Below are 26,043 nucleotides of genomic sequence, written 5' to 3' on the forward strand. Positions count from 1 at the left end.
GGCTGCTCCGGCGGTTTTGCTGCAGCTCTGGAATTTCCTTGCTCCTGGAGAAAATCACTCTGTCCCCGTGCCTCGGTTTCCCTCCTACAGTGAGGTGCTCCAAGGACAATGTTCTAGTGATGTTTGGCTCCTTCCGTAAGAGCTTCCTCTAGGAGAAACCCTGAGGCAGGGGCACAGAAGCCACGTCGCTACAGGGATGCTGATCTCATCACTCGAAGATGCGGAGCGGGAGTTGGTGCTCCCAGGCTGGCTGCGGTACCTGGTTGGGTGCAGAGAAAAGCATCTCTGAAGCATGATCGCCCTATCCCAGTTATCCAGGAGAAGGCAGGGAGAAAAAAAGTCCATCTGGACTTCAACCCGTCCTCCGGCACCTTTGCCCATTTCAGAGCCTCTTTGGCACCCACGCCAGCAGCGCCCGTTGCCCCGTGAATGCAGGGGAAGCACGCTGATGGCATCACAGCATTTAGCCAGAAAAATAAGAAATGTAAGTTTAACTCGGCCTCGGGGGACCTAAACCCTCCACCTCCCAGGAGAGTGCTCAGAGCATGTAAAGAGTTTTCTCTGTGCTCTGCCAGCACTCGGAGGCGGTCAGAGGGGGACCACCTCAGCTCTAAAAGCTGTCGTGCCACGGTGAGCCGCTCCCAGAGCATCCTGCCAGTTCCTCACCCAGGCAGGACAGACCTGGATTGAAAACACCTCTTGTTGCCTCCGTCCCGGAGAGCAGAGTGGGACTCATCGGACTGAACATGGCTGCCTACAAGTGGAAACACTGATTTCTGAACGAGTCCCTTATTAGCAGCAGAAACTAGTCATTCTCACCAACAGAGGTTAAAGGGGCATCTCAGCCCAACCCAAAGTAGATGCTTTTGGACGAATGACCCCCCTGTGAACCTCACTGGCTGCGCTGACCAAGCTGCGCCGACCCCTTCCTCATCCACCTTTCTCACACCGCGCTGGGCTGCTTGGGCCAGTGGTTCTGGTTTCCAGTCCACTTACACAGCGCAGCGTCTACAGCCTCTACCGCAGCCGTCCATCACTCCCTTGTGGCACCAGCAGGAGCGCGCAAAGCGAACGAACCAGCCGGAACCCTACATGCTTTCCCCTGCAGCTCAGCCCTACTGAATCGCATCGCCCTCCTTCCTCGAGTCGGTGCCGGCTGCAGGTTTACGGCATCCAGGGGAGCAGGACGCTGCCTCCATTATCCCCCTTCCTCTTCCCTGCGCCCGTCGCCACGTGCGGCGTCTGCCTCGCGCTCCCGGAACGCTGCGGAAAGGACAGCGGGGCTTGGGATGCGCCGCGGCAGCCTACAAAAACGTCCTTCTGTTTTAAACACGCTTGGCAGAGAATGAGGGTCTGATTCTCATCTCCACCGTGGCGGCACGAAACAGGAGCAACTTCCTTGCAAGCGGAGGGATGAGATGGAAACGAGCCTGGGAGACAGGGCTTGACTGATTTATTGCATCAAAATTTAAGCTTTCGAAGCTTTTTTTCTTTTCCCCTCATTTCTGGTTTTACCTGCTAAAGGGTAGTCGCTCCAGACTAAAATAATCATAATAATCATAAAAGGAGTCAAGCTGCTTCTCCCCTAAATGAGTTCATTTTCTTGGATTCCTCTCTTATAGTAGGAGGATTGAAGCAGGGCAGATAAAAGCTGGAGGCTGCGAACAGAGAGGGTAAAGCCACCCACACATTGTAATAACAACCAGTATTTTAAATCTGGCACTACCTTTGGAAACATTTACGGTCTTAAAACGTAATTATAAAGATACGGGGGTGGGGGGGGCGGTGGGAAGAAAGACACACACACTGAAAAGAAGAAAAATGAGTGAAACAACTGTTTAATTTCTTGCTGTCATTAATACCAGAGTATTAAATAAAATCTCCCAGATGAATAAAATGACCCTGTTGAGACAAAAACAAAATTCCACTGGACTGGCCCTGGTTTTTGCAAATAGCAATATGTGTATGCAAAGGAATTCCTTGTCCCTGAAAGTGTTTACAACTCAGAAATAATTGAAATCAGAAGCCAATCCTTTCCACAAAAAGGAGGCTTTTTTTTTTTTTGCATTTGTTTCTTTCCTTCTCTTTCTCCTTCTCTCCCTCTTCATTTCTGAAGGTAAGACCCCCTGTACTGTTAACCCTTTCCAGCTCAGATCAAGGCAAAAAACAGAGCTGCCTTAAGAGACATGCCAGGTTTTCCCCCCATGATTTCAACAATAACACAACTGCCTAGGTCAGTCACAGGAGAAAGGGATGGCCATTCGCTTCATTTTTGTTGTTTAGTGTTTTTCAGGCAAAGGTCTTAAAGCGTTTTACAGATTTTAGTGAATCAGCCCTCAAAGGGCCTCTGAAAGAGAGGAAAGTACCAGCATTCCCCCTCTGCATCTGTTATAACCACTTCTTTACAGATCACAATTAGAAATGATCGAAAGGTATTTAAAAAAAAATCTCATTAGAAGGCAAAAACGTCCTAGTTACTCCTGTTTTGCTTTGTTTTAATGGTTGGACTTGATGATCTTGAAGGTCCTTTCCAACCTAGTGATTCTGTGATTCTGTGATTCTGTTTTCCACAATACATGGACTGTACGGTCCAAGTTCCCCTCATTTTCCCTTCCCCTTCCTTTATGTGCACCATCGGTTAAGTTATCTCCAAGGCTTAGAAAATACTTTGGTTCCCTGACTCATTTGGCCTTCAAGATGCCCATCAGGACACGGCTAGAAGTGCTCATGAGTAACAAAACCGGCGGTGACCTTCCGCTGTGTCTGCAGGGAATTAGGGAGCAGGTCCTCCCAGCTAATTCTTTCTAGGGACCACTCTTTTATTTTAAACACACAGAAACTGGACAGTCTCACTTGCGCATCTTTGGATAGCTCAGAAACAAGCTATTTATATGTTGAGATCATACAGTAAGTATTTTATTTTTCATTAAACCTAGTTTCTTACTTCTTTTACTTTTTTTTAGACATACGTGTTTTCTATTGGAAACACAGAATTAAACTTCAATTTTATTTTATTTTAGCCATTTTTAATTGGAAGGTATTTTATGTTCAGATACAGAAACCTAATGTGAAGAATGGTACTTTTGACCAGCAGCAAGCCCTAGGAGGTTTCCTGCAGGACCAGCTGCTCCAGTTATTAAACTGTTTTGATATATTCCTAAGAAAAACATTGCCTGTTTTCTTTTTTGAGTGGCAGGCCACAGAAAATGAAGTATTATGTATTAAATTTGATGTATACGGAAGCTTCTAGTTTGCACAAGGGGGAGAGGGGGAGCCTGTTGTAGCCATTTTCCTCTCTATAACTTCCCCAGGTGCTTGAAAGTGAAAAGTGAACATGGGCAGCTGAAGATGTTTAACCCTATTTCTTCCTCTAAAACACCTAATGTGACTACAAGCCATGCTCCCCTCTGCTCCCTGGAGGTGGCATTAGGAGAAGGCAGGTTATCAAAGTCCTTGGAGACACCTCCCATCCCATGGCTTCTCCGACACCCAGGAATCACCAGAGGTTTTTGCTAAAGATAGACTTCAGCTCCCCACAAAAGGAAGTTCTTCGACTCACTGGTCAGTTCGGAGAAACACGTCAACGTCCATGCCCTGCCCGGCTGTCACGTGTAACGGGGCAACGGGGCGTTGGCACCACTTGGCCCAGCCTCATGAAGAAGTACTTGAACAAGTCAGTGCTCTAGGTACGATCACATGGACTAAGTTGTCCAGGTGAAAGACTACATCTTTCAGCACTGGTAGCGGACAACTTTTCTAATAGAGCAGATCCCTATGCTCTCTGAAATACCCACCCTAAAAACCTGCAGGTTGTGTGTCTTATGTGTGTGTCATCCTATCCATAGCAAGAGAAAAGAAATAGCGATCTGTGGATCGCCTTCAGGAAGATGTTTACAGTGTTCTTGGAAAGTATCTCCGTTTGTGACTATTCATCAGTCTCAAGAAGAGGTGTTTTACATATTTTCAATAATTTTGGACTGCACACTTTTTCAGAGTTTCACCATTTACCTGGGGCTTTTTTATCTGGGAAGACTGCAGTGGTACTTCGTGGTCTTTTTCACAGTACTCATTTAAACAGTACTTCAAATGATAATAGCCATTCAATGAAAGCAATTTGTTTGGAAATGTAGAGGGGGGAAAAGGGCACTGGCACTTCTTTCTTCCTGATTTACGTGAAAACATTTCTTGCTTTGGCTACAGTGGGAGTTACCATTTACCACTGGACCCTGAAGCTTGGCCACCCTGTCTGCAAGCTGCCCAGATACGGTCTTCACAGGCAGGAAGAAAGGATGGGTAATACCTCAGGAGCCTGATCCTGCATCTGTGCGTGGCTTTTGGGCCAGACTCGCAGTGCCAAGAAAAGCAGCTGGGGGCTGGTGCTGGGCTGAGAAATCTCTGACAGTCTCTACACACACAACTGGGAAGTCAAAGAAGATCCAACAACTACAAAATATCCAAGATGTCAGAGTTACTGCGCCACTTTTAGGGTATTTTAATTAGTCAATTAACTAGCGATCTGAAAGCAATGTCGGCTGGAAAGGGATAGCGTGTAAGCACAAACTAGCCTGTGATTTGTTCCGTTTCAGACTGGTTTCAGGGCATGTGAGATTTTCCGATAAGATCAGGTCATGTGTGTCTGTCCACGAAGATTGAGAGTGGCAGGACAACAACAAAGCAGCAGCCTGCTGTAAGATCAGTGTGTGGCTCCGTCTCATAGGATTGTACTGAAAACTGCTCAAAAGGAGGTTAATTTGTAGTGAGAAGACACAAAAATATAGCTCTGCGGATTTCGTTCACCCACCTTGAACTGTGTTCAATACTTACCAACTGCCTACCTTTAAATTGCTACATACGACGAAATGGAGCCGGCACATACCATCATATATATTTTTAGCATCATTAAACATCATGTAGCAATTTCCGGCTGTTAAATAGGCCTGGGATCTGCAAAGATGCTGGCATCTAGATTACTGCCCACTTCTGTAAGTGAAATGGTGCTAATGGTACCCAAAACAGCAGTGGAAAATGTATGCTATTTTATGACAGTCACCAATAGACAGGAATGACCTTCAGATGTAATAACTGTATATTTAAGCACCTACGTTTCCCCAGATGCTCGCTCCAAATAACAACAGACATTAAGACAGGGTCAAAATGGGCTGAATTGCAAAAGCACGATATTTAGCACACAGTCTTGCGGCGGATTTCAGCCATATCTGACAATGCCCAATGATACCTGGCTCAGGTCTCTGCTTAGCCTCTTAGATCTGCAAAAATCCCTATCTAATGTCCCTTTAGGTAGCATTTGCTGCTGAACAGCCTCTTACTGCCTTCAAAACATGGTGCTAATTAACGTGAACCAAGTTACAATATGTGCTAAAGATTCCAGCTTTGTTACTTATTTAATGAGCTTTGTGGGATTTGAACATGAGGCTCAAAGTAGCAGGGGAAACCTCATAATTAGTTTCAATTAGAAGAAGTTCCTATGCATTATAACTATTTGATAAACTGCAGAGGGAAAAAGAACTACTGAACAGATACAAATCACTAGCTTTGTTTCATTTGTTATTATACTTATTTTCTTCTTAATTAGTGCTGATTGGCTTATGATCCTAATTAATGCAAAGGAATTTGGAATGGTATACAATGGTATGGCTTAGAAGATGCCAGAGTGTACAACTGCTAAATTATTGCTAATTGTTATTTACACGAGGACAGGAAGACTAAGTAATGTGCTGCCTAATTAGCATTAAAGATATGGTTTCCATTTCCAAATTAAACGAAGGCAAATGGGATAAAATCATTATGGTTACCAAAAAACCCTCATCCTTCTCTCTGAAAGTCAATAGTTGCATTGCCAACAATTTTTTTAAAAGAAGAAACGCAAACCAGCCAAGAAATAAAAGACCTTCAAGAAAATGTAGACCCTTAATCCAAAGTGGACACTGTTAAAACCTTTTCAGCTGCCACTTCAAAATGTTTAATGCTATATCCATTACGGGGATATATTACCAGCAGCAAGTAGTGTGCCAATCTTAATTAGGGAAGACTGTAATGATTTTAGCAGTTAGTACAGGTGTGCCCAGCCTACAGAATTGCTCTGCTCCTGTGGTTACAAAGAGCCGGTGTCTTCGGTTACTCCCTTCAGAGCTACGAAGGAAAGTGTCCAACCCTTAAACATTGGAAAACTTGGATGAAATCCTTGAATTTCACCCTGGCTCGGTCACTGACTCACTGGCTGGACTTCATGGTCTCTTCACCTCTGCTTCATCTTCCTCACGGACAACGCAAGGCAATAGTCTCTTTGATAAGTCCATTGGCACTGATAAAGCACTTGTCCGTATAGCAGATTTACATACCCGTTTCACAGGGTCTCTACAAGAATTACTTAATTCTTTGAATACATAAATTGCTGTGTCAGTGTCATGGTAATTATCTCCCTTTTTTTATTTTTAATCACTCAACATTGGAAACAAGATAAAAAGTCTCCACATTAAGACTTATGGAAAACTTGTTATGTGAGGAAGGAAAAGCCCAAGGCATTTAAAGAGAGCTTCAAATTCTTTTTTCTTCCTGTATATCAGTTTTGACAGGTCTCAAACAACATAAAGTGCAGTGGCTGTCACAGGACTTCTGTTTGCACTGCAATTTCTGCAAAAAAAAAGACATTTTATAGCTTTAATGCTTTTGTTTCTTTCTTTCTTTTCTGCTCTCTTGTTCTTGTACCTCTGTGCCAAGGGAATAGCCAGGATGATCAAATAGGTCTTTTCTATCTCTAATTTCCATGAGTTGATGAAAAACTATATTCTGCACACTTCTCAGCCCTATATACAAACATTATTCTTGGCCACTAGTCTATGTTTAAGGATGTCATTCACTTCTCAGGGCTTCCAAAGGTTACATTTTTATACATACATAAGCATGCATATATTTGGTCTGTAGCACCTCCATGTCAATTTTCCTTTCTGAAATAATCTGAAATAAAAAAAAACAAATTCAACCCAAAATATCTTAACATCAGGGAGACCGTAGATGTTTTCTGACCGAATACTTGTATGCACTTACAGATATAGGTTATAAACATACATGCATATACAACAGGGCTCTGCCTGTGCCTGTCTGAGTTGCCTTGTTCAGTTCGCTTCAGGGCTCAGCGAGTTTGTGCTTCACTGCCAGCAAGGGGCCCTTCATTTACCAGATCGATGCAGATACCTCAGCACAGCCTTGCAGTGTTCCTGAATGAAGATGCAGGCTTCTGCACGAAAAACACAGTTTTCCTGGATAAAAAAACGAGCGGCAGACATTTCTGTGACCAGCCTGTACCTTAAGGCTCCGATCCAGCAACACAGACTGAGTCCACTTGGGCTTCATTCTCACTTATGTGAAGTTGCCTTTTAAATTATAAAAGAGGCATTTTTCCCTTGTGTCCTGGTTTCAGCCCTTTTAGGGTTTTAGCCTGCCAAACCTATCAAAACAGGACTTGCTGGAAATTGGAACTCAGCCCGCAGCGTTTACCGGTGCCGCTCGCATGCCTGAAGTTGTGCTTGTGCTTAAGTTGCTTACAGGGGCCTGAAGGACTTTAAAAGGTTTCATTTTTGTATTGAATGTGTTCACAGTCTTTCATCCTCGCCACAACTCACCCCATGCTGCCTGCCCACACACGGCTCCGCTCTCCCTCCTGAGCTGCCGCAGCTCCGTCTCGCAGCCAGCGCAGCTGCCGCGTGCCGCCCCAGGCACAGCCGCGGTGGTGGGTGACACCAGAGTCACGTACGTGGCTGAGGATCCATTTAGAAAGATGGCAGCATGCTGCCTGCTGTCTCTTTCCCGGGACCGTCATCTCTCATTTCAAAGAATCATGGAATCATCCAATAGCTTAGGTTGGGAAGGGACCTTTCAAGGTCATCCAGTCCACCCCCCTGCAGTGAGCAGGGACATCTGCAACCAGAGCAGGTTGCTCAGAGCCCCGTCCAGCCTGACCTGGGATGGTTCCAGGGATGGGGCATCCACCACCTCTCTGGGCAACCTGTTCAACATCAATGATTTCCCCATTCTAACATACTGCAGAGCTACAACATGTTGCAGTCCCCTGGCTTTCAGGCTTTGGCTGTCTTCTACATGTCCTCTATGGCTCACGTCTCTGCTGGCATATTCCTATTGTTTAACCTCATCTGGGTCTCTCCAGGTGCATTGCCTCCTGCTCTGTGCCTTGCTTAGCTTTGCCGTTGTGCCAAGGATTCCTCGTCAAGCTCTGCCCTGCTGCCAAAATTCAGCAGCTTTCAGCTCCCACCCTGCACACCCCTGTGCTTCAGCAGACCTCCATACCCCCACCAAAGCATCAAGGTCTTGCAAAGCAGGGCATGGCGTGAGACGTGCAAACGTGTCGAAGATGGGCTTGTCAGCTAGGCTAAACCCCAGCCCACCACAACACTACTGGGGAAGGGGGAACGGCACTGGGCATGCTTGGGCCCCAGGCGAAACAGGGTGTCCTCAGCAACGTGCCTTCCAGCATAGTCTCCTGGTGCGCAGAACCTCGCATGCTGGCTGCGCCCCGGCGCTGTCCCGTACGCTGTCTCCTGGAGGAGCCCATGGCAGAGGCACAACGGGAGGCAGCAGCAGGGCTCCGTGGCTTGCCAGTGCTACGGGTGAGATCCGGCACATTGTCAACTTCAATTTAATTGTCATCTTGGCCCGGCTACCACTGAACAACTGGGTTTTTCCTCAATGGATTTTGCCAAATTAAAAGTTTTTTATTGGCTGGTTTAAAACATAATTTGGCTGCAAGTGAAATTAATGGCTGTATTATTCATTTCACCTGAAGCAAGAACAGGTCTACGTATATTTACCCAGGACCTGATACTAGCACTTATCACAGGAGCATCTGAGCCCTATGCTTGTTATCTTTGGTTCAGTCAGTTGACATTCAGGAGTAGAGCAGAAATAACACTGTGTTCTTCAGTTATTGGCTGGAGGAGAAAAAAAAGCCTCGGGAATAATGTGGATTAAAGGAGACATTCAAATTTGGAGGACATTTCCTGAGCATTGTAAGAAATTTAGATAAGGTCACATTCAAGAACTCCTTGAATATATATATCTTTCAAATCACTTGTACCTCTCCAATGACACTCTGACAACATTAATAAAAATCAGAGACTCTGAACTAAAATCAGACTCTGCCTCAAACTTACAAATTTTCAATTCACAGAGCACTACATGCAGATAGCTCACTGGACTTGATGCCTTAAGCTAAAAATCAACTTCATATTCTCCCTCCCAGACTGCAGCAGTTATCATAAAGTTGTTCCCATCCAATGGCTACAAAGCAGCCTCTGGAAAATGAGAATATTGCCATTCCCATCGCTAGTGGAGATGATCCTGTTACAAGAATAGCATGAAACAGGCACTAATTCTTTGAAGTCTTTTCTCAGACCTTGAAGTAAGGGTTGAGGCAGGCTGGCTACAGAGCAGTGTGGATGCTTGCTCTGTTATGGATTTACTGTCCTTGCTGAAGAGAAGAAAAATAGACTTAATTTTTTAAGGATATCACATCCAGTGCTTTTCTTCTCATCATTAAGCTCAATTACCTTTTCGCTAAACACACAGGAGATCCTTGGAGGGAGCCACTTGAATTTGCGCTTAGGAATTTATCTTGGAGAGACTTGTAAATAGACTAAACCACTACTTATATTTTATCAAACATTGTGATTTTAAAAAGAGGCATCTTGAAAGTACTCGGTTTCCCCCTGATATTTATTGGGATTTGTTGACCTTGTGTGTAGCACAGCTTGAGGACTCACTTCACCCCTGTGTGTGACTGACTCAGCACAGTTTATTTTCCTGGTAAATAAAAGGAAGATCTGAATTGAAACCTCTAGACCTGCCTGGCACAGATGATTTTGTTTCCCACGTTATCAGCTTTGAGTGAGGCCATCCAGTCTTGGCGAAGGATAGAGGCTGAAGAGAAAGACCTGCAGTAAGAGGCAACTTTCTAACAGTGGAGTTTTACTAGAAGAAGAATCCTCCACAGCCTGGCACTTTTATACCTTGCCAGGCTATCTCCTCCCATTCAATACCAAGATAAGATTGTTCATTTAAAAAATCAAGAGTCACTCTTTCCTGTGCTGGAACATTTGGGTGATGGGTTTGGTCTGTGCTCTGCAGCAGGTCACCACAGATGATCCTAACAACCTCCTCTGTCTGTAAACCTCAGACCCAGATCCCCCGAGGACAGTGCCAGCAGCAAGTGCTCAGCTTAATGCCTTCTCACAAATAACACTGAGGTTAACTGAAGTCACATGAAGTCACACACCGAGAGAACAGAAACAAAACATTGAAATAAACACCAAGTTCTTGGTCAATAATAACTATTAATACATATGTTCTCTGATAGGGATCTGTACCAGCTGTGACCAAGTCTGTAGAGAAACACGTTACCATCTTTCCACCTCTCAGGAAACACAGTAAAACACACAGTGAAAAGGCACAAGGTAAGCACCACTTGGTTGGAAAATATCTGATTGCAAATATCGCTCTGTATAACCATTGTCTAGGCAAAAAACCAATATATCCCTTGAAGAAAGTATCCCTAATAAAAGCATCAGCTGCTTCATGAGCAAGAGGAATGTACTGACTTGGTCCTAGTACACGATTAGAAGCAATAAGGCATTTAAGAGGAAGGCTGCAGCAAACAATATTGAGAAGAAAGCAACAATGAAATAATATATACAACACACACAGAGAGGTGATGTGTTTAAGAACCACAGGAAAAAAGCATGTAGAAATATGCAGAACACATGCTACTCTTGACTCATAATGCACAAGGGCCTTGAGTTCGATGGAGGAAAAGCTCTACAGCAGAAAAAAATCTCATTTTATTACCACAATTATTGATTCAATGAGTGCTTTTTTTAAAGCAGCACATGGCCATTTTCCTCATCTTTTTCTGGTAACCAAATCTCCCTCCTCCCTCTTACCCTCACTGTTTTACTGTTATTGGCTTTAAATTAAGTCAGCAAAACGATGGCATATTTTGCAGCCTAACTGGTTAAATGCTGAAGCATAAAACGAACGGTGTCAAATCATATCCTCAAAGCTGATTAGAAGTAATCCTGCAGATGCTAAATATGGATTACCACAGCAATTACTGAAAATTCATAACCTTGCTAAAAAGGCATTCTAATGGAGTTCTGCAGCATGCCATAGTTAAGGGCTGTTTACTTTTTAAAAACAATTTGCAGTAGGATGTGTGGAAACGTGGTCTTATATAAGCTTCATCCAGTTCTGACTACGAAATTGTTTGTGGCTGTTGAGAGCTCCCTCCTGGTATCTGACACCAGCACAAACCCCGTTTCGGCTACCTCTGCCTGCCATCGGACCAACTCTGACTCACATTGTCGTCTTCTTATACCTCTTCCACATTTTAAAAAGGTTTGAAATCTGTTTCATTCTTAATTTAAGGACATTTCGTACTATATGTCACTCTTGGGGAAAGATACTGCATTAAGGTCTGTATGTTCAAGCCTGTCTAGTACACAGACTTCATTTAGCACTATTACCCCCTATCACCGGTGATGATCTAATGAACAAGAATCTGGCAGTTTTAACCCACAGCCTCTAAATAATATATGTAAACACAGTAATTATGAAGAGCTTTCCATATCCCCTCTTTAATACAGATTTAGCAGTGTTTTCAGTGACAGTTAAAGCTGTGCTGAGCTTCAGCAAATTCTTCTATTGGCAACTCTGCTACAGCTGTCATTCTCACCAAACATCAGTGGCTAAAGTTGTCTTTTCCATGGCTAGGCTCAGATGGAAAGAGAACATCATCTCCCAGCTTCAGAAATGTAGAAAAAACAGATGGGGAATGGATAAGTGCTCCTCTGTATTTTGCTGACCTTTCCAGCAATGCAACTCTGTTGACACCAGCAGAGAACTATGAATGTAACTACAGCAGACTGTTGCCGTCTTCCTAAAGTTCATTTTTTCTAGGATGAAGATTTATGAAAATTTTTTTCTAATAATAAAAAAATGAATAATTGGGACTTCACTGTATCTTGGTTAAGTGGATAAAGTTCTTAAAGATTTTTTTTCAATACATGAGGAGATGTTATAGCTGTAGACTTTTTTCTTATCATCTCCACTTAACCTGGAGAAACAGTGAAAATGAATAAGAATAATCCATGCATGAAGAAAACAGTGCTTCAGTTCACCTTTCGGCATTCCTAGGTAATAGCATTAGAGGATGGAAGCACAGGGACGGAATAATTTGATCTGAAGTTTGGTTAAGGTTAACACGTTCTACCATTCCTCTTCCTAGTGACTTGAAGGCAAATGGGATGCATTTGCAAATTTTGAAATCAAATGCCTTGATTCCTTTTCCATTCCCTGATAAGGAAAATGTTACTCTACATGTGGGGGAAACTGATTACGAAGGTACAAATACTTTGCCCTTATCTAGCATCAGTCCATGGATGTCATGTTGAAACCTGATCCCTCTACATAAGTCTGATAATATCAAAGCAAACAAGAAAGAAATATGTTTTAGCTGATAAAACCATCCTTCCTGTAAAAATAAATGAATTTCATGAATCATATACTTTAAAAAAATAAATAAATAAAAAAGAGAGCTAGCCTAAGTATTTCTTTTCACACTTGCTGTACTATCCCACTGCAATTATGTGCTCCCAGTGGATCAAGCTGGTGGTGGTCCCAGTCCCACCAGCAACCACGATGACAAATAAGCTCTTTGCTCGCTTCCACCAGCTCAGATTCCCAAGGAGATCGGTCACTGATGAGAACCTGCAGTACAGGCTCTAGAGAGAGAAGACCCCAAACTGCCCTCCTTCATCAGGATCTGTGCTTCTCTCTATACTCTTCCAAAAGCACACATCAATTTGAGACCTGAGCATTTATTGTCATCTCCTACTCTTTTCAGACTGTGTTCAGTCTCCACTAAGCAGAAAATGCAAAGCTAATGAAGTTAAAAAGTTAACTTAGATTTTTTCCAGCCTGATGATGTATTGCCTCAATCGCATGTGCCTGTTGAGGGAAGAGGAAAGGCTTTTAATTAAATCTGAAAAGGATTATCCCCATCTCTACATAAGGGCTCTTGACATTTTTTGAAGACTAGACTAGGCATCTTCTGGTGTGCTAGCAGTGGAGCGTGTATGACAGAAACAGAGCGTGTTGCCTTTCCTAGTTGGTAAAATGACCCACGCTGCTAATGGCCAAGCCCTCAAAGCTTTCTGTTTAGCAGGATCCTACACAAATACAGATCAATAGTTTCAATTTGAGTCTCACCAGTCCATCTGTAAAAACAGTATCATTCATATGTCTGCTGTCAACACAATCGCCCTCTCTGATCCAAACAATTTGTTGTTTGTTCCTATTTGTTCAGAAAAAAACCCTCTGAACATTCAGATTAATCTGAAAAAGCTACGCCTTTTCAAACTACTCTGTGCTTCGTAAGTTTTGCCCTATCTTCTATGCATTAGAGAGCAGTTATCACACAGAAATGAAATTATTCTTTCTTCTCTTTTACAAAAAAAAACATGGAATGACTTTGACTGATTCCTTCACTAACAGTTTTTAGTGAAGGAATAAGGAACTAAATAGTAGATGGATTTTAATATAGAACATAGATACTTCTTCTGGATGGTAAGAGCACTCTTTACCATGCTGGAGATAATGCTGGAACACTGTAAAGCATTTAAGGAGAAAAGAACATGGAAAGAACGATGGAAGTTTTGATTTGCAGGGAAACATTACATGAATTACTTAAGCCCAAGTAAATGATGACTAAAAGTAGAGAGGATAACAATCTGCAGGTGTTTGATGGAGACAAACATAAAGAGGAAGAGGTTTTCTCAGGGTCATCCAAAGGGTAAAAGTAGCAGCAATGCTAGATGGACAAGATAAATTAATAGGTTTTCTCCACCTCTAATGACTATGATTCTATTATATTAAAACAGAGGAAAAGCTACAGAGAAATACTAAACCCATTTCTAATCCAGACCTTTGCTGACAGATTAAATGGTACAGTAGATTGTAATTTCTTCTTTTGTAGTCAAATGTTAATTAGATTCCTCGCAGCTGCCTGTATATCCTTCTGAGCTGGCTGATGAACATTAACAATATGAGCTGATTCAAGAGTAGAGAGAAACTTCCTTATGAAGGATAATGACACATTTGAAGCGCAGACTGTGGTCCCACCAAAATATAAAACCCACTAGTGCACGGTGGCTCTGTCACATATTTTATACCATGTGCACATGGCTTTGCTGCGCTGGTGAAAGCAGACTCCAAATCATCTACGACTCTCAGCTCCTCCGCCAACACAACTATCGAGCTTTAAAAAAAAACAGAGAAATTGGAAGCTGATTGATAGATAATTTTTTCCATCTTTTCCAAGTAGTCATAGGAAATAGTCAAGTCACTTGACACTTCCAAGCCTTCCTCACACGTCTGTACAATGAGGAAACATTTCTTCTTTTGTTAGTTTATTGTTGGTAAAACCTCAGAATGTCCTTGGCTGAATATTACTGAGGTGCAAACAATTATGCCACTATATCAGTGTCAGTTCCATTCATTCCCAGGCATTTTGTCATCTTCCTGGACTTTTAGCCAACCGGAGATGGAGGTCTCTGTCCTTGTTCGAGCATTGTCCTGAAAACTGCTCTTTCACAGGCAATTTTGTTTTGATTATATTAAAAGTAAGAATTAAAGTTCAAATTCATAATAAAACAATCAATTGACTTTTTCTTAGCAACAAATGAATAAAGTACTCAGAATGGGTTTAAAATTCGATTTTGGGTTCCTTCTTTTAGATTAAATTACCTGAAATCACTGCTTAAACATGTAAACCACCCACCTAAATCCTAGGACCCAGATTTTGACATATAACTTTCCACTGAAATGAATGAAATTTCATGCCTAAGTGCTCTCCTCATGTTTGAAAATTCCACCTTTTACTTTAAAACCTAGCACATAACTGACTGAAACAGCTCTAGTTGTAACTGTAAATTTAGAATAAATGACATCTATAGTAAAGGTTTGGGGCATGGCTTTTAAAACTTCTCTTACTATCTGCTCATAAATAGCTGTGAATACAAATTAAAGCAGGTATGTGAGCTGACACCACCTTCAAATCAACAAAATAGATATCCAGGTGCCATCATTTCCACCTGCAGTTTATTTTGCTAGCAGTTAGTTTTGGGGGTGCTGCCTAAAAACCTTCTTCAAAGGGTGAATACTGCAGCAGTTACATTACTTTCCATAAGTCTGATGTTTTGTCCTTTTGAAGTAATGAAATTAGTCCTCGGGTCTGAAAAATGATCCTACAGTGGAAGGAGAATGGAATATATGATCTAATAAGTCCTATGATTCTTACTTCAATCTAATTGCAAGCCAAATATAAATTCTTCTTTAAAATCAAATCTGATTTTTTTCATTACATCCAAAAATTGCTTGAAATGTATCTCTTCAAGAGGTACAAAATTTTATTTTTGCACTTTGCTGATGCAGCCTCCGCTTGAGCACTGTTCTTGCGATAACCACATAAGGCATTCCTGTTCAAAGGTTCAGTTATTGTCAAGGAGATGAATTATAAAACAACTTTATATTGTGCAATCTGCAGATTTTATTGACTAAGGTGTCAGGAGCAGAAGGACTGGGAGTCTCTCTGCTTGTCATGGGATAAATAAGAGCATCTTCAGAGCTCTTAGCTTTATTCAATTTGTTTAGATACAACTTGACTGTGAGCATTGATTCGATGCGAGACCGGTTATGGATTTTTAGGTAGGTACATACACAGTGGGGAGTAATAGATGGCTCTAAAGTGAGTACAAGGCGGCAGATCACTCGGGAGGCTGCAGAGATCGTGCAAGTCCAGCTGTATGAGCACGCTGGATCAAGGGCAGATGAGTCTGATCCTCCAACAGAAGCCTTTTCTCCTCCCACTCCACCAACAAAATATCTCTTGATCTCTTCTCCCATGGGGGAACATCTTGACAGGTCATATTGGTGTGCTAGAGGGTCTTCATTCATGGCCCCTCATTATTTAAAGCTCCGTTTCCCACACATCTCTTCCACAAACGGCGAAAGTCTCAGCTGCTGAGTAACGGAATCACAAAACACCAGCTAATTTGCTGGCTAAGACATGCCGGAGCATGAGACACAATACTTCACTCTATAACTATCTGGTTTCTGCTACAACACAGTATCTTTTCCTCATTCATATGCCACCTAGCCAGTCTGCCATTTCCCTGGAGACACGGTCTTTGCCTTCATATCTGAGTAAAAAGCACTAGCTTGCTGAAGGTGTGCTACAAAGCAGGTACAGTTAATGTGAATGTCCAAGTAAAAAACCATGATCCTAACCTCTCATCCCCCATTATCACAATTAAACCTAGACTTGAAAAGTCTTCCTACCTTCAGGCAGAAATACCCTTGGGAATCATCTCATTAGAAGCCCAAACCCAGTATGGGTTTCCCTAGGCAAGTGAAAGTCAACAAGAAAGTCAGTTGGAATACATTGCTAGCGTGGTGGCTGAATGAGAAGAAGATCAAACTCTAAAAGATGATTCAACATCTTTTGCCCAGAGAATAGTGTTTTAGTAACAGTGGAAGCTGCCCCTGCACCTCTCTGCCAACTGAGCTTATAAAGCATTTCTGCTGGGTACCTCCGATAGTGCTGCCACAAAAATGGATGAGGCTCAGTGCAGACGATGAGGAAAGAGGTAAGGGAGGGTGGGATTTATCTCATATTCTAGCTACCCAAAAGTTATATATCTAATCTTAACCAGTCATCTAGTCTGCCTCCATAAGGACAGGCAATTGTCATGTTGATTCAGATCTTTGGTCATATGCCCAAGAGGATCTTAACAGCAAACCAACTCATTTCAGGCTGAAAATCCATTACATTGCAATTTTCACTGAGTATCAAGCTAGACAGGATTTTGTCTGAAATAATCTGGAATAAAGGATTGCTTCCTAAGGCTTTTGAGCCATGTAGGCACCATGTATTATATCAGTTATCAGGCTTTGACATTTCATAACCCATGCAAGATAGTTCAAACTTATCCTTTGTTGCTCTGCATGCTGTTGAAGTAATTAAAAATGGAAAATGCTCTGAAGACTTTTGCTGGTAATAGTACTTGAAACATAAAAGCCCTCCTTCATCTTTGTTGAAACACTGGATTTGCACTGGTATAAATTACTTGTTCAGCACCAGTGGAATTTTTGGCTTAATATAACACTAGAAGGAGAACAATGTATTTATGAGAATTTTTTTTTTCTTAGAAAATGTTTTCTTTCAGCCAGTTCTTTAGCTAATTCTGTTTATTTTTCAATTCCCAGTGATGGTGAGAAACCTGTAATGTTTTGATCTTTCAAACATTCTTCCCAAAATGCTCCAAGGTCTTTATCTTACAGATAAGTCTGTTCTTCTGTTTTATTCTTTGTTCAGGCAGTTATTCCAAACTAAGAGTTCAAGTCTTTTTTCCTCCCGTTTGTGTTTCTCACCACAAGTGTAAACTGAAAGGGAAAAAGCAGCTTGCACTTTTTCCTTACTGGGGTGAACTGTCTCAGTAAAAAGCTAAAATAGAAAATTAATTAAAACTTGTATGATCCACTAAATATAATTTCACCGGCTGTTTTCAAGTATTCTGACAATTTCCCAACATCCTCCAGTTTCAAAATAACGGATCATTAAAACAAAGCCACGAGAATGTTATCAGCTGATGGCTAAAGAATAGTGTATTAGGTGATCTGGCTCCTATTGTTAGATATAATCCAGGTTTGGGAAAGCCACTGAATCTTGCCAGTGTTTCATAGAAGGATGTTGAAGAACTCCAAGCTGGACCAATGCCCGTTTTCCAGCATCAGCAGCACTGAGTCACTGACTTGGGAAATGCTCAAGGTTTACGCACGACAGATGGAAATACAGAACACCAATAAATCATAATACAGAGATGCTCAGATTTTAAGGAGAGAAATTGCATATCAATATTTTTTTATCAAGCCAAGTGATTTGTGTGTGAATACATGCTAGCAGGCTCCCAGTCTTGATCTGTAATCTTTAAGAAATGGAGCATCTACACTGTGGTAATCACAGCCATACCTTCATTATCACCTTTGCTTTCCTTTGCATTCCTCCCAAATTGCTCTTTAATCTCTCTGCCTGCATTTAGGTGTTTCAGTCAGGAGCTGAATCCCAGCCCTTTTCTTCATATTGGAGACCCTTCTGCATTCCATGAGCAGGATAACATCCTTCATTCTCTACATAAATGGTGGCTGCTGTCTGTGATTAATCTATTACACCATTTTCCATTGGCCTGCCATGTATTTCTCAAATTAAACATTTCTGCACTATCTCCCACGGCATTTTTTACACTCTGATGTGGCTTCCTCTAATCACCCACAGAATTATCTCACTGTTTGCCTTCCAACTCTCCTTTTCTGTAGTGGAAACAAACCCTACAAACCCTTTCAGTCACAACAGTGTCCTTCCTATCAAACTGACCAATACAGTCTCATTGCTCTTGCATCCACCTTTACCCTCTGCCTTTTATTTTATAATTAGATTACAGAGGGTTTTGATCCCTGACCAGCCCTCCTTATAGTGGGCTAATAATGATAATAAAAACTACAGCATATGCATGCAAGTGTTTGCACTCACGAGTCTTCCCCGTATCTCTTTAGTGCTCTGCTCACTGCGCTCATAACCCAGGCACTGGGCTGTTTTTGCAAGGCAGCCATGAGCCCTGGAGGCCAGGTTAGCACAGCTGTCTCTCTAAATTGGAGAGATATGGATTTGATGGATGGACTCTTGGGTGGATAAGGAATTGGTTGGATGGTCACATCCAGAGGTTAGTGGTTAGTTGGCTCAATGTCCAGATGGAGACTGATGACAAGTGGTGTCCCTCAGGGGTCCATCTCGGGACCAGTACTGTTTAAGATCTTCATCAATGACATAGCCAGTGGGGTCAAGTGCACCCTCAGCAAGTTCACAGATGACACCAAGCTGAGTGGTGTGGCTGACACACCTGAGGGACAGGATGCCATCCAGAGGGACCTGGACAAGCTCAAGGAATGGACCCGTGTGAATTTCATAAGGTTCAACAAGGCCAAGTGCAGGGTCCTGCCCCTGGGTCGGGGCAACCCCTGGTATCAGCCCAGGCTGGGGGTGAAGGGATGGAGAGCAGCCCTGCCGAGAGGGACTTGGGGGTCCTGGGGGATGAAAAGCTGGACACAAGCCGGCAATGTGCACTCCCAGCCCAGAAGCCAACCATGTCCTGGGCTGCCCCCAAAGCCGTGTGGCCAGCAGGGCGAGGGGGGGGATTCTGCCCCTCTGCCCCGCTCTGGGGAGACCCCCCTGCAGGGCTGCGTCCAGCTCTGGAGCCCTCGGCACAGGAGAGACATGGACCTGCTGGAGCGGGGCCAGAGGAGGCCCCAGCAACGCTCCGAGGGCTGGAACCCCTCTGCTGGGAGGACAGGCTGGGAGAGCTGGGGGGGCTCAGCCTGGAGCAGAGAAGGCTCCGGGGAGACCTTCCTGCAGCTGCCAGGGCTGAGAGGGGCTGAGGAGAAAGATGGGGACAGGCTTTTTAGCAGGGCCTGTAGCGACAGGATATATAAGGGGTGATGGCTTTAAACTAAAAGAGGGGAGATTCAGACTAGATAGAAGGAAGAAATTTTTCACACTGAGGCTGGTGAACCCCTGGCCCAGGCTGCCCAGAGAGATGGTCGATGCCCCATCCCTGGAAACATCCCAGGTCAGGCTGGACGGGGCTCTGAGCACCCTGCTCTGGTTGCAGATGTCCCTGCTCACTGCAGGGGGTTGGACTGGATGGCCTGGAAAGGTCCCTTCCAACCCGAACTGTTCTGTGATTCTGTGATTCCCATTGCAGACACCGTTTGCTGGAGTGGGATGCCAGGTGTCTGGGACACCCGGCGAATCGAACCTGCGAGATGTAACCAGTGCTTTATCATAAACGCAGAGTAGGCACTGGGGGCTGTGGTCCAGTCACTGGTACAGAAACTCCAGGAACAACATCCTGGCGCTTTCATTGCGAAAAACTCACTGTGTGTTTGAGTTGCATTAATAGCAGTAATACAACTCTTGCAAGATACAGCACACCACTGGAGAGTTTCATTCTCTCTTCCTCTCCCATCGTCCTTTTGCAATAAGGAAGTAGAAGTGTATTTCATGGAGGAAAGGGGTAATTTGATTAAGGGGATAAGATTAATAAACTCCTCCCCTTATGAAAATATCTCGTGATTTTTAATAGTCATTAAAACCCCAAAGGATCTAATTTCTTAGGATTTAACTCAAAGGACTTGTTCTGCCTGTAGTACATAGCCAAGTACTCAATAGATCTGCATTAACTTGGTAATGATCCTGCTGGCATTTGAAATTATGGCTAGACTGATCTGAGGCATATGGCTTAAGCCGCTAAGCCGTTGCCTGTTGTCTCTGTTTTTCATTTGACTTGGTAGCTTCCTGAGGTCCTGAATTCATTCTTCAGGATAATGCAAGCTTTTCCTGGCAGTGAGTGAGCTGTCATGACTTACCTATGTGACATTTAAGTGGGGTAAAGAAGGATTACTCTAAATGCCTGACTTAACCCAACTAAAGTTTGACCCGGCACATTATATTTCAGTGTCATTTTCGCGTGTGTGGTTTAGTTATTTACACATTGCCGTCTGTTTTCTTTGGAAAGTTTCAGATATTGAACAAGAGCCAATCTTTAGCCCAAGGTTAACATAAACAGCAAACAAGGATGTTCTTAGACCTGTCTAGAAGCAGTTTACTGACGTGCCCTGTTTCTGACAATGATTTTATATGCTTTTGAAAAAATGAACTTAAGAAAGTGTTGGCATGAGAAATGCCAAAATTCGGCCTTTTTACAGAAACGAACTGTCAGGTACTGCTTTAAAATAATCAGTTGAAATCAACTGCACGAAACTGGTGCAAAGGACAGGAAAAGTGGGTCTAGGCTCTGCTAAAATGCCTGATAGTATATACAAAATACACTTGTCCTAAGAGGGAGGGAAGTAAAATGTAAGTCTCTTTTCAGCTCTGGCATCCAGGTTTCCCTCCTAGGCAGTGACACGATGCTCCCGGCGAGCGAACGGCCCAGGGCTCCAGCCTGCTGCCTGCGCTGCCTTCCCGTACCGCATCCCGTCGAGTTTGATGGGGTGGAGGAAAAGCACTTTGGACCTTTCATGAGTAGAGATGTTACTGAACTTGTCAGAGGCTGTGCTGAGCAGCAGCGAGATAAGCTGTCAGTCAGGGACTGGGGGCTCATATGCATCCCCCCGACCTCCCCCACCTCTCTGGCACGCTGTCTCTCTCCAGGGCACCCTCCGAGGCAGCTACTGGGGTCGGTCGGTGCCTCCAAAGCACTAATTTTCTGAGCTCATCACAGCAGTGACCATTTCAGCAGAGATGCATCATTAATGACGTCTGGGACCAGAGGAATCCGGGAGGGGGAGAGGGAGATCTCCCCAGAGCTATTCCTACAAACGATGCACTCCTGCCCGTGTCGCCCCTCTCCCTTCCCGGGAAAGGCACGGCATGGCTGCCTCTCCCGCGTGCTGCAAAGCCTCCCTCTGGCAAAACAGCTCCAATCAGCGCGGCTCAGCAAATCACAGCAGTCACTTACGTTAACTTTATGAGGTACACAACTGACGTGCTCATGCAGATGTTGTTTGCAGAATATTGGGAGACGATGCCAGCCAGACACTTGGCACCAAGACCCAATCTGGGAGATCAGGAGCTTTCTAGGCTCATTCCTAACATTCATTATTTTCGTATTTAATAAGAAAATTGACGCGACACATCAGGGAGACTGGTCAGTCAGCTAGTATGGAAACTATTAGTGCAGAAAAATGAATAGCCTGGCAGTTAAATGTCTGCAACACCCACACACTCCCTGGAAACAACTTAGAAATAGGGTTATTCATCTGAATTTATCCCATGGTCCCTGGGTCTTATAACGGTGGTTGAAAATAACTGAAACATTCTGCACCGCTTGTTGCTGGATCTGGGTACTCTGTGGTGAACACTGAGTATTTTTACGGTAGAGTTGTCCCAAGTCTTAAAAGCCAGCAGGCAGAGCTCATGAACGTTGCAGAAACACTTGTGTGACACTGTGCATCTCCCTTGGTACAAACCCTCTGGAGATAGTTTCCTAATGATGATTTCAAGGGGGATCTGTGGGGTGACTGGTTTTAGAAAGTCATTTAGGAATACCAGGTCCGGGAGGTTTTTCTTTACAAATATTGTTTTTCACAGTCACTGTCAGTCACTCCCTAGCACCAATACAGGGAAGGAGTGTATTTAAAATTTGCTCAATAAGAAAAGTCTCACTAACAGCAGCTCTTGTCTCTTTGGTGCAACTTGCACCCAAGTCCCAGTTTCAGAAAATGCAAATGAAAAACTCAATTTAATCTTTCATTTACTTATACTGCTTTCTTCTCTGCTTACATCTCTTTGGCTATATCTACACAAGTAAATAAAACGAGTAAATAAAAATCCATTTTCCGACCCTGAAAGCAAGTGGACAGCATGGCTTGTATTGCTAGGGCTAAATTTCCTACCCAAAACAAGGTAGGCTTATTCGTGTCTTGCTGACTGAAAACCGACCCTGGCTCACGATGCCCACTGAGTCATGCTCAGGTGTTATTTGTACAGAGCTTAAAATATGTCAGGGAACAGGCTAACAGCAGCTCAGGAAAATCATCTCCTGTCCTCATTCAATCCACCAGCATAGATATTGCCTTTGGGTCTCAGTTCAGTTCATCAATTCAACACCATTAAGACCATGGGTACAGAAGAGATTTGTTCTCATGTTTGCGGCAATAAAATTTCCCCTCAACTCTTATCTTAAGATGTGATGAATCACCCTCTCAAAGTTCCTTCCTCCCTCCTGTGACTGTGGGAGGAACTCAGATGACTAGTTTCTACTGGTTGCCTATCTTTTGGGTGACTAAAGTTAGGTGAAAATTCCCTGCTAAAGGATTAAGGACTTCTTCCATGTTTAAATCTGAATGGTATTAAAACCAACCTCAATTTTCCAGGGAATGAAGAAGTCCTACTTAGAACATATGCAGTTCAGTTGTTTCCTGTGAAGTCGCCATATGGCAGGGGAGTGATGGGAAGAAGAAAAATATTGACAGTGATGATATATCTTATTACAGAGCATACGGACCAAATTTTCCTCTCAGTTACACTAGTGAAAATCTGGAGTGAACAGCCCTGTCTCGATAGGAAAATCAGATCAGTCAGTGGATATACAAAGCCAATTATGAGAGTGAAACAAAAGCAAACTTGAGAAACATTATGGTATAGTAAAGAAGACATGTGGTAGGATGCCAGAAGACAGGAAGTCATTGGACCCAGCATGCTTACTCTTCCTTTGAAAAAATCATCCAATCTACAGTAACCACAAGCAGTCAGGATCTTGTTTTGTGCCTGAACTTGGCAAACTGAATGAAAGCTGCCCAAAAACATCTGTTCTGGGTTCCAAACATTTATATAGCCCTTTGTTAAGAGTACCAAAGATGGCATCGCATCAATAGAAAGGAAGCATTGCAGAAGAAAGCAGTACAAGGATGCTAGAGGGAAAAGTCCAAGAGTAACACAAGACCTGCAGTGTTTTACATACCAATAATTTTCATTTATTCCTTGCTGAACGTTCAGCTGATCAAAACTTTAAACCATATTTGACAGACAAAACGAGCAAGTGCTTCAAGGAGGGAGTCCATGGTGCATTCCTATTACCATACTGTTTAGAAATGCACTATATACAACTTAGCAGCAAATGCTGCAACGATAGCACTGTGTGTCTGCTATGTTACAAAGACGTAAAAGCAAACACAGCTGAGAAGACCTCTGGAAATATAATGGGAAGTACATTACTCAAGAATAATTGAGTATGATTTACTTGAACCTTATTCTTGCGGTCAGCTAGCAAAAGAACTATTTTCTATTCAGGATCCTCTTCAGCCCAGGTAAGATAATCAGAAATGAATAGATTTTTTGGACCTATATGGCAGGATGATGCCATTCATGTAAACTAGAAGAAGTAAACAGCAAGAACTCAGCCAGACAAATAAAAAACCTGAAAAACCCAAATAGAATTACCATCAGCAATTCCGCACACAAAAGAGTTAAACTGCAACTTAATAAATAAGCTATGTATATTTTTTCTTGGAGGCCTATAAAGACTGAGGTTTTGCAAATGAGTTCAAAGACAAACTATAGCCAACTCAGTGTCCACAGTTTCTCTGGAAGCAGCATGGAACATTTGGCCAGAAGAAACGGTGCCAACTATCCAGTGCAAAGCCTATACTTTAATTTGTAAAAGCAAAAAGCTGTGATTTATACCTCTGAAAGGAAGAAGTAAAAAAAAAAAAAAAGGAATCTAACAGTACATTCTGTGTAGGTTTATTATTTTGCCAGCAGTTTGTGGGTTGGATGATGAGGTACGTTCCTGAAGATTAGACATCACCATTTTTTTTAAACAAACAAAACAGCAGGAAAAATCAAAATTCCCCTAAAGCAGAGGCAGTCCTTGCGAAAGTTCAGAGCTGTTGTGGCTCCCCCTTGGCTCCTTTTTTTTTAAAAAAGAAAATTCATCAACCAATAGCGTTAATCAGCTTTGGCTCACAGACAGTATTTTTGCTTCCAGTTGAGGACAATTAGAGGCACAGTGTCAACTGGTCAATTATTAGGTTGTGTAAAGCTCTGTGGATACACATTGTTTCTGTGACATCAAAAAATTCTCATGAAAAATGGTGCTGTTACATGTAGACATCCCCTGGTTTCTTCTCCTTTTAAACCCACAGATTCACTAGTTCAGAGGAAACTAAGCAGTACTTTGGCAAATAATTGCACACTGAAAGTGAATAGTGTAGCTCCACAGACAAAATTAACCAACAAGTGAAAATCAAGTGGGGTAGATGGTGAGCTGTTAATCCGTTTGTTCAAACCTGACAGTACCTTTTGTAGTACACCTAAGGGAATGGGGTCTTGATCTACATAAATATTAAGTGATGAAATGTAAGAAGATGAAGATCTGGTCCTTTATAATTGTTGTGACAATATTGCCATCACATAATTGTCCAACATGATTTCATCAGGCCTCCTAAGCTATCAAAAACCCCTTAATGGATGTCATTAGTAGATGATCCACAAATATGTTCATGATAGAGCCTCCACAAAATATTCAAAATTTAGACAGATGTTATGGTCAAAAATGGAATATTGTTTCTCAGAGAGGAATCTTTTTCATTGTCATGATGACTTCTAGCCACCAAAGACCTATTCTAAGACTGCAAATTAAAAGTCAAAATAAATATATCATCATTGTGCAATAAAAGAGCCCTGCCAAAAAAAAAAAAACAGAAACCAAAAAAAAACCCATGAAAACCCAAGGGATGAAACAATGTAATGCTGCAGCCTGAAAAATCTCACTTATTGCTGAAAAAAGGCGCTCATAGGTTGCACATTGTTAGACGGTTCTTCTGGGTTTCTTGGCAGTCAGTCAGGAAAATCTATTTCTTTAAATTTGGGTAACAATAAACCTCATTTAGGGCAATTCCAGGTACCTGCTGTAATGCTACTCACAGTCTTTCAGCCCCTAAAATGCGTGCGGGATTTCAGCACCCCACTACACAACTGTTGCTCTGCTCCTCAGAGGTAGCTGCCCATTAATGGATAAATGAATTTTCTTTGTAAACTTAATCTCCTTTGGCAACACCCAGGACAGAAGACATTCAGGCAGTGTAAAGAGATCTTTCTCAGGGTCCTACCTAGTGTAAATCAGGATGTGTTCTTATTGAAATCTTAGCCGTGCCCACGGTTTGTCTCCACTGAGCCTCATATTTTATGAATCACTGCTATTACTCTGGAGCCGGTTTCCATGAGGGCTCTCACCTTTAATGTTTTTGTTCCTAATAGACTGGTCACATTTCAACTTTTGCTTCCTGTGGCGGGATTTATTGAAAGTATTCTGAAGACAAAAAAAACCCATGAGTTTCTGA

The 26,043-nt window shown here is 42.7% G+C and overlaps 1 protein-coding gene across 1 annotated transcript in view; it reads right to left on the reverse strand.

The window, feature by feature from the left end:
* SETBP1 (SET binding protein 1) overlaps positions 1-26,043 on the reverse strand; it is a gene marked incomplete at its 3' end in the record, with an annotated part of 246,062 nt that overhangs the window by 36,223 nt on the left and 183,796 nt on the right.

This window comes from Phaethon aethereus, assembly GCF_964289735.1.
Source record: "Phaethon aethereus genome assembly, chromosome: Z".
Lineage (NCBI taxonomy): Eukaryota > Metazoa > Chordata > Aves > Phaethontiformes > Phaethontidae > Phaethon > Phaethon aethereus.